General features: G+C 38.0%; 1 protein-coding gene across 1 annotated transcript in view; it reads right to left on the reverse strand.

Annotated features, from left to right (window-relative positions):
* LOC113946759 (carbohydrate sulfotransferase 9-like) overlaps positions 1 to 9,018 on the reverse strand; it is a 32,963-nt gene extending 23,945 nt beyond the window's left edge. The window contains exon 1 of the mRNA XM_027642501.1: positions 8,856 to 9,018. The gene's annotated coding sequence lies outside the window, so the exon portion shown is untranslated. The remainder of the gene's footprint in view (positions 1 to 8,855) is intronic.
* Between the last annotated feature and the right edge of the window lie 8,623 nt (positions 9,019 to 17,641).

A 17,641-nucleotide genomic window follows, 5' to 3' on the forward strand; every position in this document is an offset into this window, starting at 1 on the left:
AAGATTACAAGTAAGCAATTCTTACAGTGAAAAAAAGTTGTACCACTTTAAAAGTAGGAGTATCTGTATACCCTTTACCTCCATACGTGGATAAACATTAACATACATACTCACATGATTGTTCAGCAGCATAATAATATCAGTTACACACAAACCACTGTATTATTTGTCCCAAGTAAACTAATGAAAATGAGCGATACATATTTAAATCTCCTGGAGATAAATTTTGAAGTGTAGGTGTGTCTCAGACAAACATTTGGCAAGGAAAAATCTTGGGTCACAGTCAAACAGGGTGATCTTCAGCACTTGACCTGAGGTTAAGATTTTCCATGTAAGAAATAAAATTACAATAATACCCATATATGTTACTGATACGCTTGAGTGTCGAGGCAAATAGCTGAAGTGATAGGGTTACCTAATAAAAGACCAGCAAGACCTCTGGAAGTAGATAGCAGGATTGATCTGCATTCTTGGCATAAACTCTGTTAAGCTCTGGATGCCAGCTGGCTTTTCCATAATTCAAACTATTTAAATTTGATTATTTAAATAACCAACACAAAATAAGGTTTGTTTTGGGTATTTTATAATCAAATTCCTTCAATGGTCTTAAAAAACCCAAACCTAAACCAACCAACCAAACATTCAAACAAACAAATTAAACACACACACAAAACCTAAAAAAAGTTGATGCTGTGATGTGAGTTTGGATGAGACACATTTTCTCTCCTGAAGGGGGGGAAAGTAACATAAACTTGCTATACGCGAAAAAGCAATATTCAATAATGAACATAAAAAGGAAAAGAGAATATGCATAGAAACCTCCACAGTCCCTCTGTTAATATGGCTCAAAAAACCAAAATTCACAATTATATTTTTGCCCTTCACACATCAGAAATTAGCAGTGTTCTTCTCAGACCTTAATAACCGCAGCCTCACCTTGCTGTAACCACTATATACAGAAGTCTGTCGTATTACATTTACTGTCTACATCTTCTTTCAGTCCTACATTTCAATCACATCACACATCAGTCATTTGTCTGTGCTCTGAAGACCCTATATGTCCTTGTAGTGTTCATCAGAAGTGCAGCTCCCTCAGATGCAAGATTTTCAAACTGACACAGAACTCAACTTTCTCCTGAAGTTGAAGCAAATGAAATCAACAGCATTTCTCTTAACTGGATCATTTTTTTTGTCAAAGGTATCAGATCAGTACAGCATGATCTACCTTTGGAAAAATGTATGTTCCATTTTATTGTCCTGCCTTAATTATTTCTTTCCTTTAAAATCTGTTCTAAAACTTCGCACACTGTTGAGTCAGACTAATAACCCTGTTGTTCCCTGGATCAGCTTTACTGCCACTCCTGGTCCTTCTTTAAAATGGGTACAAAATCTGCTGGAAGAGTAATTGAAAGTCCTGTAAAATGCATGATCTGCATTAATCCAGAGCTGCAGTAGATTGAGCATGTTCCATTCCCCACAAGCACTGAAAGAATTTGTATGCTAGGATCTGTATGCCAATAAGCAAACTGCAGTTTTTCAAAGGCTTATTTGATCAAAGTGAGCTGTTTCCATTCACAAAAAAAAAAAAAAAAAAAAAGGTCAAATCACTCTCCAAAGTCCTAACATTACTATAGCTGTTCAAAGAAAATTCAATATAACTTTATTTTCAATGTGGGCAAAATGCCCACATTCACCAGACTCATACTTGAACACTTGGAGTGTTTTAGCTGGCTTAAAAAGAAAAATAATGCATTCTTTCTTCTCATTGGAACTATTAGTATAATCATGATGCTTTAATTGCTGATTTTCTTCTTTATTGATCTTCAAAACGATTTGATATGTTGATTAACTGAGTGATGAATTTTCTTAGGGGTAATATCCCTATATCCAAATTTCTTCCATTCCCAGTGTACACACAGTAAAGGAATTGGCACATGCATTTGACCGATTAGAGATATTTCTCCCTACATGGAATTTGGATTTAGTCTTCTTTGATGTAGGCTACAATATATTAATATGTTTCCAAAGTGGAACAAAGGGCATTTTTCTTTAAAGTCCCAAGAGAGGGGCACAACAGGGTAGATAGATCTGAGGATCTTAAAGCATCGCATATATTCAAGTACTAACAGATGAGCAGCACTAAAGACTCCAGCTTAAGGAGGTGTAGCTAAAATTTCTTAACTAGTGTTTCCTTTCTGTGGCAGAATGAATCCTCTGCATATGAGGCAATTGCAACCTCTGTGGCCTATTTTCTCCTTTGCTGTGTGCTGGCAGAGGCTAAAATAACATCAGTAATCCATGGATACAATGAAGGTCACAGATTTTCAAAAGAACTTTTGTGAAATGTTTTGCTTGCTTAGCTACATATAAACTGTATGTATCAATTTGCATGTAGATGTATAAGCATCTTGTTCAAGTCTGGATATAGCAAGCTGAATAAAATTATATCCTGAACAAAAGTTTCTCTTGATTATCAGAAATTCACATCTAATTTCTGTTTCTGCATTTATGGATATTTATATCATGATCACTTACACAGTTCCTAATAAGTTCCTAATATATACTTTCCAGCACCCATTTGATAAACTTTTTCTAGTTAAATAACAATCTATTATATTTAAGGCTCCTCCAGGATATTCTTAATGCCATTGCATTAGAGGAATGTTCCTGAGTTTAAGTTATGTATCCAAAACCTCATTCCTGAAAGAAGACATACATTTTAGAGTAGCCAACAAACAGGTAAAGCAAGAAAGAGTGCCAAACATGTAGCAGAAAGTATCAGGTAAGCTCACTCTTACATTACAGTTTGTTTTAGAGAAAAGACAAAGAATTACGAGTTTCAAGAAGCTCTTGATTAAATCTTTATAGGCTAAGCCAACTTTGTCAAATCCATATTTTATATATTTTTCTATAAAGATAAGAACTGTAAGCCTCCACATTGTGTTATTCAGTAAAACCTTTCTTTTATATTATAACTTTGTTTCAAGGATTAAGAATTTTCCATGTCTACTTGCAATTAGGGAGAAAGAAATTTGCCCCTATACATTTTCTGTTAATTTTTAACTACATGTACATATTTATGAGTATGTCTGTGTTCTCCAACTGTTTTGCATATAGTTCAGTCATACTTTGACATTTCTAAATGAAATATTGCATCTAATTTTTACTTCTTTACTCTTTCTCTTATGGACATGGCACTAGGAATGTCCTACTAATTAAAGAAAGACTTTCTGCAGAGACATCTTTACTGTTTTTATTCTACTGTCTAAATTCTGAGATTTAGTAGTCAGTAATTTCAAATTGAAAAAATAAGCTAAATAAAACATGAGAAACTGGAGATACAATTATCTCAGAAAACGAGCAACACAATACGGAAATATTTCCCTATGGGCTCTCAGTTGAAAGAGCACTTTGGGTAATTAATGAGACCCTGTATTATTTTCATAATCAAGAGTCTTCTGACTGCTGACTCCTAAGTTAAGTAGGAGCACACAGATTACTTATTAAATTCCACCAAAATCTACCAATGTATGCAGAGACCATTTAAACTTTGTCAGAGTAGTCTTGCAATAATTTAATACTTTACCTTTGTTCAAAATGTAGTATAGTTGAAACGTAGCTTAGTTGAAAAGTAAGGCATGTTTCACATTAATGTATTTCACTCTGTGGATTCTTTTATCATGTTCCTCAAGACTATTCATTGAAGCAGTGAAAGAACACACAATGGTCTATGATTCCCATATGGGGTTGGTCATCTTTGGCACAAATTTTGTACTGTTTCTTTCACAGATCTTTCTGGTGTACATGAAAGACATTCACATCCACAAGGAATTCTGTTTAGTTTCCCTTGATTATGGGTGCCATGTTTCATACCCAGGAAAAGTCACTGTTCCGTTGAACTGTTCATATTACTCAGTAATTGCTGGACATTTCTACTAAGAGAATGATGAAGCAAGAAAGTTTGATTAAATTTCAGAGTTGGTCAATCTAAGAAGCAGTTTTTTCCTCAGTTTTGTTTTTTTTTTTTGTGGATGAGTTCAGTCTGTGTGCCTTCCTTCTGGAAATATGCTGTACACTGAGTCTAATACATAGAAATTTTATGATACTTTCTCTGGAATAGTAAGACCACTTCTTGCTCTGCAGTGTTAACTTTGATATTGGGGAATGTTGGATGTTATAGTTCTGGTTTTTTCTAGACTCAATTTCCTCTGTCTAGATGGGCTAAGGGAGCCGCATTCAGCTGCAGAACAGTTTCGTTTGGCAGCTGCAACACAAACCAACCAGCACTGAGAGGAGACTGTAGTGTTACATAATTAGGATATACACTGAAGGGTTCGCATTATAATAATGAGAACCTGATATCATGCTCCTGGACTGCAAGGTTTGGAGTAACAAGTTGCTTATCCTTGTTGGGGCTGAAAATTGTGAAAAGTTCTGAAAATAGAATCTTAAGCTATTTTCCAAAGAAAAATAAAGGCAGGATTTGCTGAGATTCTCCTATGTTTAGTTCGGTTTTGGACACAGTGCTTCAGGAAAGACACCATCAAACCTAACAAGGCTCAGAAGAGAGGCAAAAATGATTAGACATTCAAAGACTCTGACCTTTGATAATGAAATGCAAAAGCTGAAGTTATTAGGCTTAAAGAAGAGAACACTGATATGAAACATAACAGTCTTCAAATAAGTAAAAGGTACTTGTGCAAAGAAAAGGAAATAATCTCTTGTCTTTGGAAGGAATGAGAAATAATGTGTCTGTACTACAGTGAGGAACTTCAGTTAGATATTAGAAATAAAACTGTAGCGATAATGTTGGTAAACTCCAGAAATAGACTGTCCAAGCAGGCTGCAGCTTCTCTGCCATCTGGGGTTTTCGTGGCTGATCCACGTCTCTCTTCCCTACTTTTCTGTGACTTTTACAATATGCTTTTCTGGGTTCTCAATGCTTCCCCTAACTAGGATCAGAATTAATGAGATGCAACCCTCTGCATCAGAGGGCAACTCTGGTTTTCTCTCTCTTGAGGGAGAAAGAGGTCTCTTTTTGCTGTTCTCAGCCCCAGCCCACATAGCCATGTAGCTGCAGTATAGCAGCTGCCTCTGAAGAACTATCATTACCTCCCCTCACAAAGAAGATTTGTTCTGTTATGGTAACCTAAAACAGGGACCAAAATTCCGTTTTGCTGTGGCAAGTCCATACACATACATACACACACTAGGGCTGCTGCTTTTTCATGCTTGACAGTGAACACCACATAGTGTGGACATCAGTGGCCAGGGACAGACAAGAACAAGGACTTTCTTCCTGATGTAAACAACTGCTAGAAGAGCACTTCCAAAAGCGTAAAGCATACACATTAAGCCCTCAGAAACAAGAAATCTTCAGTTTTTTCCAGCTTTATGAGCATTTCTCAATCAAGTCCGGTGTCATGATTTTGTCAAAGATTGTCTGTTTGCACACTAAGATGACTATCTTGTCACATACCTCTACAGGTGCAGATATACCACCAGGTGTGTATTATGCAATAGGTGAAGAAAATGGGTTTATCAGCTGGATAGAAGATTTGGGACATGAAAGTTATAAATGCACAGGAAAAAAAAGGACAGATATTCTGTAACTGCCTTGCATCCACCTGCTCAGACTCCACAGAATGCTTAGTCTGAGTCCATTGTGATGAAGTCACAATAATGAATTATGTAGTTTCTCTAGTTCAAAGAGATCAGACCACTCTGAAACTTTCTGCCCTCCAAAGCAAAGGGAGAGCTCTTAAAGAAAGGTATGGATGCAGTTCAATTCTTAAAGTTCAATCACCTGTGGCTCAACTGCAATAATTAAAATAATGCTGGCACCAGTCAGTATAATAATTTTAGAAAGCTTCTGACAGTGCTCTACTAGCTGTGACAGAAATCAAGAATGGGATTGTCAGAAGTTAGTGCAATCTTTTGTTCCCTCCTTTTACTTATTTAGTACTGATAAAATGTGGGTGAGCAGGCCTCGGATCCCAGCCTTCAGACTGTAATTTTTTATCTACCCACAAAATTGGTTCATTCTTTTTAAAGAGAAGTTTCCTCATTACCTCATCTGCATCCAATTTTTCTTTTTTTTTTTTTCCTAAGCAGAGGCCAAAGTTTCCTGATAGCCTGTATGCTTTACTTGGAATATTTACCTGCAATATTCTTTGTTTCAAAAACTTCATTCTCAGCTCAAATGCTGTCTTTGTGCTGATAGGTAATAAGCCAGACTACATAATTAAAAAAACATTAAAAAGCATGAAGAGATGGCCAGAAGGGTTCTCTGAAAGTCACCTGGTCCAACCCACTACTCAAAGAGGAACAATCACCACTACCAAATCACATCACCCAGAGATTTGTCAAGTCCTAAAACCAGAAGCACAGCAAGTTAGAAGATACCATAGGAGGGTACTACTACAGCTTGCACAGTGTTTGTGTTCATTCACTGGAAATGTTTCATTGAGATGCAGTAATGGTAAGAAAACAAAAGCCCTTGGACACTGTTCTGGTCTAGTCTGAAAAACAACCCTCTCTTTTCAGACTACTCTCTAGTCTGAAAAACAATATAAGGGTGTTTGAAGACAGCTGAGGAAAATAATCCTTTGTTTATCTTTTGCATCTTTTGCAATACAGAATGAATGACCATTTCCACCAGCTGTATGTTTATGATTGCTTTGACAAAATCCCAGAGCATGATGGGAAGAGGGAGCTTTCTGAAGAGAAATGGAGAGGGCTCTGGGCAGGCCAACTTTAAGGAAAAGGCAAGCTAATATATTTAGGGCTATTATCTCAAAGCTGCCCTTGGAGCAAACATATTTTAGGGAGAAGAGACTGCAAGAATCCTTTCGAAGAAATGCAGGGAACATTTCCACTTTTTGTCACCAAAATTTCACAAAAGTAGTATTCTTCTCTGCGACACAGAGGACTCCAGCTGTTGCAGAAGACTGGAAAAGATGTGCAAGCACTGTGCAGTCTAGTACATAAGCAACTGTCTGAGAAACTGGGAAAGAAAGTTTATGGTTTTGTTTAAAGCTATCTCCCAACACCAATAGTTGAGTATCTCATAATAAAAGAGAATAGGCTGGGCTTTTGCCCACAGTTTCCAAGAATGCATTAGAGGTCTCGAAGATCTGTTGAAATTATCATTAAAACACAGAATTTACCTGAATATGATGGTTAGAGGCAATCCTTACTATTGCTTATCACTTCAAGTGTTTGAAAAGTATCAAATAAGTTTTAAAATTTCGCTAGATAAAGTGGGAAACTGAGGCCCATAGAAAGATCAAATGACTAACATGCATTTCTGTAACATACAAAAAGGGTTAGGGACATTGCTCAAACGAGTGTAAGTGTCCTGCACTACATGAGTTGTATTAATATACCAGAGCCAAACACATAACTGAATGCTGTGAATGAAAGTACCACAGAAGTTCCTAAACACTGATGTTTTTGAAGCCTAGGTGGCTGTACCACAGAAGCAACTTTTGAGGCATCTCTGTTGTTTTTGCCTTGTTTTAAAGAGGACATGACACGAAGTTATATGAGCTTTGGTCTGAGCAAGCATGATCATTCTAAGGCTTATGGGGGCAGTACCATTAGCATTAGAGGTTTGCATACTTTCACTTTCTGCCTCAGGTACTTGACTTGTTTGCTCCAAATTCCTTCTTTTGGTGGCAGGTAGAGTACCACAGCTCTGTGCTGCTTCTGCTATTTTGACTAAATAACACTTCCCTTTTCTTTCACAAGAGCAGAGGCTTGTCTTCAAAAACTGCTGGTTCTTTCTTCCTGTATCCTATTTTTGCTTACATTTTGTAAAAGAAACAACATACTATAAGAAGGTAAAGAATTAGCCCTCTAGACACATCTCCTAGTTACACTGAGAGATCCAAGGATGGCCTTCCAAAACTCTAATACTTCCCTACCTAACACAACACTTGGCCATTCTTTAGAAGTCCATCATTTCTACTCTGATGCTTACGACAAAATCTGTAGGATTGGAAAATAAATCTGCATTTATGCTGCTGAGAAGCATTCTGAACTCAGGGTATTTGCTGTGCTCTGGTGTATACAGCCCAGCGTGAGTTTCACCAGTGCTTGTAGCTGCCAACATCAAGCACTGCTATAAAAGACTTAGCCGCCTCTGCAAGAAAAGATCCCATTTTGCCTCACTTTTCTCCTTGATATCACTACTGCAAGCTTGCATGAATATCCAGATATTCCTACTACCTTATGTACTCTTTGTAAAGGTGTCTTAACGTGTCTTTGTTACAGGAAGTACTCTTAGTTTCCCTGCCAGAAATCTCAGCAAAAGTGAAGAACTCGTGTAAGAGTTCATAAAGGAGGGAAAACACGTTTATTTCGGCTTCAAGACTAGAAGGTGAAAGCTGGGACTCCAAATAGTCTAAAGGTAGCATGTTAAATATTGTATCTGATATTAAGCACTGTCCCTATACTATCCTGATTTGAAGCAATATAGCTAATAGAAGCAAACTAATGGGGAGGATCAGAGAAATCATCAGACGCTTAAGTGCCTAAATACTTGGGAAGCTCTGGGACATAACTGTAAGTCAGGCTAAACACTGCTGATTTTAATCTCTGCCCTCTCCTTAAGGTACCTGAAGACTAAGAGGTTTGCAACCAGAAAAAAATTCTAGGATGCCTGTTTAAGATTTCAGGCTCTCTTTGCAGGGATTTGGCTGAATATTGATTTGGCTAGGCAGATGAAAAATACAGAAACAGTGAGATGATAAAGTCTGCCCTAAACATAAGCCTGCACACTCAAGAGAAAATCCTGAAGTAGTAAAACACTGGAAGTACCTATTGAAAAGATGTTAGCTGTGGAAAGTTACCTGAGAGTCTTCATCAATCTTCAGGAATGCAAGACTGATGTCTTTATTCACAGAACTAGGCAATTTTCATATTTAGATCTTCTGCCAGTTTTTCTTCCTCCTACATGACTCCTAAGTCTGGTATCTGCCTGTAGCTAAAAAGTGAGAATTTCAGGCATCTTGCTCTTCTGAATGTGATACATGTTCAGAAACTTGTAGCTGTTCAGTTTCTCCTAGTCTAGCTATTCCATAAAATTCCAAACTATCTGTAATCAAGAAAACAGATACATCATTAAAAAAAAGTTTTGTACTGTAAATAAATAAATTGAACTGGTGGACAAAGATGGGTCAGAACTGACTAATGGATGATGACTATTGTGTGTTTTTCTGATCATGCAGAGCTCCGCACTATATTTTCAGGAGAGTGAACTAGAAAACAAGTTTTTACATTCCAATTAGGCCTTCTTTTTGCTGATCGCTAATATGAGACGGGTATTTAGTGGTTTTCTATAAATAACCTGATCTGGATCTTCTGGTACAGACTGACTAAGGACAGAGATTTTTTTGCAGACCCGAAAGTGTTAGATTTAAAGCTCTCACGATTAATGTGGGGGATATTGGTTACTCTTTGGGAAAGAAAACAAGAACCTTCTTGTTAACAGAAGGAATAGAAGAATTTCAGGTAAAGCAGTCTGCCAGTAGTCTTGAGAACAATCACTCCCCATTACTTGAAAAAGAAGCAGGAAAAAATCTACATCAGTGCTTACAGTGAGCTGTGGGTATGGGCCACCGGATAGTCCTACGAAATGTCTATGTTAAGGCTCTTCTCTTTCTGCTTTTTATGCTTCAGTATTTCATTTATGCAATCCTTGTTTTGCATTTTTTTCATTTGTTGTCTGCACTTTGTGAAGAACATTTTTAGTAGAGTTCCTTAAACTCAGTCCTTTGGTTGAGCTAGTTGGTCCTCCAGTTTTGTCTAAATCTGTGGCTGAAAATAACCTATGGACTATTTTCTCCATAGGTCCCCATACTTGTGTTGGAGATGAACAACTCGTCCCATCTAAACCCTGGTTATGGTGAACTCTCTGTGGTTGCAGCAGCCTGCACAAGGCACTCGGTGCAAATTGCCCCCGTCCTTCTGGTGCTGTGGCAGCAATTGCATTGATGACGTTTGTAGGGCTTTGGATTCCCACGAAATGCCCAAAAGTCCTTGTTCTCTTGTGTGCATGGAGTTAATTATTTTTGAAAAGCAACCTTCCCCACAAAATGCCATATCTGCTGTTGTAGCTTTAATCTCATTTGCCAGAGAAAGTAAGATAAACAATGAATGGAAATAATCATATTGCTGTGCCATAGCTGCATATTATCTTTACATTCAGTTTCTAATAGACCTTCAGTTAACCCTCTGAAATGTTCAGTTCAAAATTCAAGTTTAAAATCTTTATTTTTTGTTCCTTGTCCTGTTTGTTCAGTGCCTCACTCCCACTATTCTGCAGAAAAAGGAGCGAGTGTCAGTAACTCAGCCAGAAATAATGCATACATCAAGCTGCTACTATTAATTCACCAGTTAGAGTAATACAGTCTTCCTAAGTTATTTTCTATATAAAACATGGCACTCTTTAATCTATCACACCAAAACTTCTGAACTCTGAATCAAAAACTCTTAAGAAGAGTGTATTTTTAGCAGAGTTAAAAGACTGTGGGGGGGGGGAAGGGGAGCTTAGCAAAGAATGAAGAATTGACAGAAATCTGGTACATCTCGCACTGCCTCGCACCAACAGCTGATCTGCATTGATCATGCCAGTTTCAAAAAGGAACAATTGTCTTTATAACCCCCTCTTCCATAAGGAAAAAGATTACACAAGGTATTTTCAAATGTCATTTCATGACTTTCCAAAACAGCTCCTCGTATTTGCTCTCTACAATGACTGGCTCACTCCTGTCCCTAAAAGATGTCGGATTTTTTTCCCCCTTCCCCCTTTTGTGTAAGAATTCAAATATTCACTGTTGCTTTTATATACCTAATCATGTTCAATAACAATTTTGTAGGAACCTGATGAAAATTTAGAAAAGCCTCCAGTATTTTCCAACTTGTTTGCCACTGTCTCAAGTCTGCTTTTTTTCTAGAACATTTTCAGTTTTATTTTTGCTTGTGCAAGTAACGATTACAATATTCACATTTTTTATACTACTCATTACACTGTAAAGAAGTCCAGGTTTCAGTTTTTTATTGAAAACTACCTAGTTTCAAATATTTGTAGCTATGACAATTGAGAGTTTTGGTTTAACTCTCTAGTGTTAAAATGTCTGTACTTTTTTTTTCCATGGGAATACTGGATTGTGGATAGTCTACACTCAATAGAAAATGGGTATATTAGTATTCTTTTTTTTTAAATTTGAATTTAAAGTAATCAAATTGGGTACTATTTATAAGCAATTATCACATTTAGCGTGGCATCACAAACATACCAGATACTATTGACAGCTCTTTTTAAAATGATATTATGTATTTAGTACTTGAACAGTACTATTTCTGTGAATTGAGAAAATAATCCAAACTGCTAGAGAACTTCAAGCACATGCAAACAAATATTTTCAACTGCAGATTTTAAGTTTCTGCAGTTACCATTGCCAAATTTTCCTGGGTATTTCTGATATTTTTTTTCCCATTTCTCATTCTTCAATGTATTTCTAAATCTACATTCATTTGAGACTAACAGTATCTAATTTTAGCAATTCTTATGTTGCATTAGTCCCTGGAGCTAAACCTATGCAAACATTTACACCTTCATTTTTCATCATTACTACAGAATTAAGCCATTTAATAGACTTCTTTTTTTTTGCTGTTCTATTTATCAAATTCCCCTCTGCATTTTTGCTGGAGCACTAAAGAAAAATTTGTAGGTTTGTTGTGGTTTTTTGGCAGTACAGTTACATCTTGTATTACAGCAATTTCCTTCTCACATCTTTTAAAATATTTCTAAATTGACCATTGTGTCTGTGAATACACATCTACATAATGTACACATTCTCCTAACAAACCCTGTCACGTCTACAAGCATGGAATAAATATTTTCTTTTCTAAAACAATTGTAGGCTATGTATTTCCAAGATTTTATTTTATCTTTATACTTAGATTACTTATGCCTGGGAAATGATTTCTGTGCAGTATATTTTGAGTCATGTTTAACAAGAATACATTTTTCTTAATGCATATTAACTTAATACCTCACTGCCTGATAAATATGTTTTAAGACTTCAGCCAATAAGTAGATGTTTCAGTTTCTTGACACAGCTCTCCCTTTAATGTTTTCAAAATAATTATTTTGTGTTGTATAAAATACATTTACTAAGTTTCTTGGTAAGTATTTTCAGTCCTTGTGTTTGGGCTTTGTGAAATAGTCTTACTCATGACAATTGTACTGTCACTAGAAATGCTGGGAATCGCTTCAGCCTCTGTTACTTCCTTGTGCAGCCCCTGTTAGTGCATGTGGACTGCCTTGTGAAGACTCCTCCTTGGATCTTTCAACCTTCATTCTCCTGTTTTCATTGTTGTTGTTTTGTGTGTTTATTTAATATCATCCAGGACAGCATAGGCTTTTTCCCTTCCAACACTTGGAGAGTTATTGGTTTTATTTTGCATCCTGGTGCTGTTTGGTTGTTGTTTACTAAGTATAAATTGGGTAATTCTAACTATATTTTTGCCAGTTGAAGATATCAACATCTTATTACAAGATGGCCTTGGATCAGATAGCCTCTCCCCAACATCTTTTTACACATTTTTTTATATAAGAACTTTACCTATATTTATTTCTTTTTGGTAATTCTGTGTTCTTAGGTACCTGATTGATTTTTCTTAACTTACCTTGTATTTTTGACAGATATCCAGCCTCTGAAACTTTTTTTTAACAGTTGCTTTACTTTCCTTTCACATGGCACTAAGGGTTAAACAGAACTTGCACATAAGCACCTTCAATGTGCCTGCCATACTCCTGTAGAGTTTCGGACACTCAGGGGTTTTGGTTTCCTCTCCTTATACACAAGCTCTTGTACAGCTTCTTGACACACTCTTTTTCCTACCCTGTTCCTGGCACAATTGCTTGTGTTTGGCTGCTAGTGAAGATGATGCTCCTGAAACCAGGTTCCTCTTCTGTGGTAGCTAGAAAAAAGTCAGAGTTGGTGGCTTAGAATGCAGAGGAGCCCTTAATAAAGCCCCATCAGCTCCCCACTGGGCACCTGTAGGCCTTTCTGCCTCTTTCTCTGAGGTTTGCTCTTGGCAGGGCAGGCAGGAGGGCCTGGCAGCAGGGCGATGAAGCAACCATGTGAGCACAGTATGTGCTCCCTGAACAGACACTCTCCCCTGCAGGGTTGCAAGATCAGCACTGTTCATCAGCACCGTGTTTGTCCAGAGTAAACAGAGGCTAAGATATTGCACATCATAACACTAACAAATCAGGTTGTTATAGTATCATAATGTTGAGATTTCAGCTGCTCCTGAGTGAAATTTAAATCTTTCTGTAGTACCATTTTCCTTCTTTCTGCACCAAATGGACTGGTTTAAATCTGTTATCACGAGCCTGGACCACAGACTTTTTTGAATCCAAAAGGATGGATTTCTGTAGAGGACAGTCATAGTTTTCTTCTTTCCTCAGTTTTCTATGAAAGTCACATTCTGTGTGTCAGAAATATTCAGTCCTAAGCCTAATGCATTTCATGTCTTCACTTAGGCCACGAAGTGAAGCTGAAAGTGTGTTCAGGCTTGGAGAGAGAGAGAGGGAAAGATATGATGAAATAGCCATTGTAGTATAGCATTGTTTGACTTGAGAACTGTATGACCTTTGAGTTTACTGAGAAATACAAATAAACACGTGAACATAGTGAACCATTTCTCTTCTCTGAAAGCTTATTGTGTCATTTAGGTTTTTGGAAGAGACTTTTGTAGCATTTGTTTTTGTCAAAGACAATTCCTCTGAGCTACCTTTACTCAGCCCCAGTGCACACATTGTGTAGTTTTTACCATAGAGCAGGAAAAGAAACAGCAACTCCGGTGAGCATAAATATTTGAGGACAGATTAGAATTTTCTGTCCCTATCATATATTCTTAAAATAAGGCTGGTTTGGTTTTGTTTATATTCTCCCAGGAGGCACAAGCAATTCTGCAGAACTAACCTAAAATGGAGCAGAAAATTATGTAAATTACAACAGGGAAAGATGAGAGTTACCAATAGCCCTGTGAGGGCATGGTGGACATGTTTACAAGCAAAGGCCCCAGGATAATGTGAATGAAAGGGAACACAAAATCAGCAAAATGCAGTTAAGCAAGGTCACCTTAATTGCTTACAAGCAATTGCACGTAAGCAAGGAGTGCCTACAGGGAAAGCCCACCAGCACGACAGTGTGCCCCTGTGAAGTGCCTGCACACTCATGGATGCAGCATGGGGAATAAACATGAGAAGCTTGAGACCAGCCTACTGTCACAAGACTATGATGTTTTTGGGATCACAAAGACATGGTGGAATGGCTATCATGGTTGATGTGCTCCAACAGAGGGATGCAAGTTCTCAGGAAGGACAGGTTCAGAAGATGAGGAGGAGTTGCCCTCTTTGACTGAACAGCTTGAGTGCACAGAGCTGTGCCTGGGGAGGGATGATGAGCCAACTGAGAGCCTATGGGCAAGGACTGTAGAACCGACCAGTATGGATGACATTGTAATGAATGCCTGCGACAGGCCACCTAATCAGGAAGAACAAGTGGATAAGGACTTCTGCCAACAAATATATGTAACTTGACATTCCCAGCCCCTTGTCCTCTTGGAGGAATTCAACCACCCTGATAAATGCTGGAGGAACATGACAGCAGGGCACAAGTAATCCAGAAGATTTCTGTTCTTGGAGAACATCAATGACAAATTACTGACCAAAGTGACAGTGGAACCAACAAAGACAGGTGTTCCAGTAGACTTCATACTCACAGACAATCATCAGTCATTGGGAATGTAAACATCAAAGGCAGACTTGGATGTAGTGACAGTGAGATGATGGATCTTAGGATCCTAAGTGGAAGGAATGGAGCAAAAAGCAGGATCACAGTCCCGAAATTCATGAAAGCAGAACTTGGCATCTTCTGGGATCTGAGTCCTATGGAATAAGGCCCTGAAAGGAGGAGTCCAAGAAAGCTGATGATATTCAAGGATCATCTTTGCTAAGCTCAAGAGAACTCCATTCCAAAGAGCAGGAAGTCTGTGCCAGGAGGCCAGCATGGATAAAGAAGCAGCTTGTGGCAAAAAGTGGCAAAGGAAAGAATAAGGAAAATGTGGGTTTGCTCTGGTGACACAGGACATGAAAAAGGCTGAGGTACTGAATGCTTTTTTCACCTTTTTCTGGAAAGACTAGCGTCTGAAATCCCAAGCCCCAGAGGGCAGGGGGAAAGTCTGGAGAAATACCCTTGGTGAAAGAGGATTGGGTTAGAGAACACTTAAGGAAACTGAAACTTACAGGATGTTCCCTGTGAACATCAGGAAATACTGTTTTACTGAGCATTGGAAGAGGTAGCAAAAGAGAAGTCGTGGTGTCTCCATCCCTGTAGATATTCAAAAGGCACCTGAACATTGTCTTGGGCAACAAGTGACACCACTTAGGCAGGGGGTTTGGACACCCCTTCCACCCTCAACCATTCTGTGACTTTGTGATTATACAAGAACTCTAACAGCTGACTGAAGACGAGTGCTGACTGACTAATCCGAGAAAGTCTTGGTTTTAGTGTAATAAAACAGTTTAAAAAATTAGTAAATTCTGTTGGTATGAGTCCTTCCAAACTGCCACTCTATAAAGTCTGGAGACACAATGGGCAATTCTTTGCTTTTCTTCATAATAGGAGCAATCTCTGAGCTCTAATCATAACAACTTAACTATTTCATAATGTTAATGGACATGTTAAAGCACTACTGAAGAAAACCACCTGGAATTTGAATGGACAGCACTGTCTTCCAAGGCCACAGAATGCCACAGGTAAGTTTCATTACTGCATTGGACAATGCCCTCCGTCCACACAAAGATGACTATTCAGGATGCTGGAAGTGGGCACAAACACAAAAGAGGAAATGTTTTGAGACAAAAGTTTTCATTCAAGCCCAATGATTAATGCAAGGAAGTACTGGAATTGTAAGAGCAATCAAATAATTCATATATTGGAGTCACATAAAATATATTCACAGAAGACATTTGATTTCTTCATTCAGATGATAAATACCTCAATAAAAATTCTCAAGTATTGAATAGAGTAAAGGGATCAAGTCATTGTGCCCTTCCTGTGACACTGACTGGACACTTTTTACAAGAGTTGTTCTATGGACTTGTTTGAGCTTGTAGAATGTTAGATATGTTGGAAATATTTGTTTGCTCCAAACTGGATTGACACTAGCAGACAAGAGATCAGTATCTTCGAAATTAACCTGTATGTTCGTTACCTATTTGAGTGGTATTTGAAAAATGACCTCACCTGGTCTACACTATCAGTTCCTATGTCAATAAGATCTAGAGATTATACTTTCTTGTAACCCCTTTAAAAACATTCTGAGATTTTGGAAAAAGAAGAACATTTTAATCAGTTAATTTCTGTACTATTTATTCCTAAGAGGAAAAGAGAATGTGTGCTGCACATAATTTTAAAGTGGAAAAATATGTCATATGGAGAGAGGACGACTTTTTAATAAAATTGTAAAAGAACTACCAAGAAAACCACAGTGATTTATTTATCCCATTTTTCTTTATAAAATTAAATTTTCAAACATCCTTACAAAAATCTCAGGTTTGAAGAAAGGTTTTGTGGAAGGAGAAAAGATGTGGAATGCAATACAATTATTATCTTTATGGAAGATGAGAAAAGAAATATTCTAAAAATCCAGTATACACATATAAACTTCTCATATGGAACACTTTTTAGACTTATAGTTGAGTTTCCTTTTCAAACACATTAAAAGAACAGTTAAATTAAAAAATAGCACTCTTGAACATTTCGGGAGGCCAGTGCTCTTTAATACCTTTATTGATGACCTGAATGAGGGGATCAAGTGCCCCCTCAGTCAGTTTTCAGACAACACCAAGTTGGATGGGAGTGTTGATCTGCTGGAGGGCAAGAAGGCTCTGCAGAGAGATCAACCTATGGGCTGAGGTTAATTGTATGAGGTTCAACAAGGTGAAGTGTCATGTCCTGCACTTGGGTCACAACAACCCCATGCAGTTCTTCAGGCTGGGGGAAGTGGCTGGAAAGCTGTCCAGTGGAAAAGGACCTAGGGGTGCTGTTTAACATCTGGCTCAATATGAGCCAACAGTGTGCCCAGGTGGCCAAGAAGGCCAATGGCATCCTGGCTTGTTATCAGCATCAGTGTAGCCAGTAAGACTAATGCAGTGATTGTTCCCCTGTATCTGGCATGGCGGGGCCACACCTTGAACCCTGTGTTCAGTTTTGGACCCCCTACAAGAAGGACACTGAGGTGCTGGAGCACGTCCAGAGAAAGGCAACAGAGTTGGTGAAGCATCTAGAAAGTAAGTCCTACGAGGAGCAGCTGAGGGTGTTTAGTGTAGAGAAAAAGAGGCTCAGAGGAGCTTATAACTTGCTTACAACTACCTGTAAGACTGTTGTAGTGAGGTGGGAGTCAGTCTCTTCTCCCAGGTAACAAGTGCTAGGACAAGTGGAAACAGCCTCAGGTTGTGCCAGGGGAGATCAGGGTATTAGTAAAAGTTTCTTCACTGAAAGGGTGGTCAAGCATTGGAACAGAATACCTAGGGAAATGGTAGAATCACCATCCC

Source organism: Corapipo altera, unplaced genomic scaffold (assembly GCF_003945725.1).
Source record: "Corapipo altera isolate COAL_440 unplaced genomic scaffold, ASM394572v1 23b, whole genome shotgun sequence".
NCBI lineage: Eukaryota > Metazoa > Chordata > Aves > Passeriformes > Pipridae > Corapipo > Corapipo altera.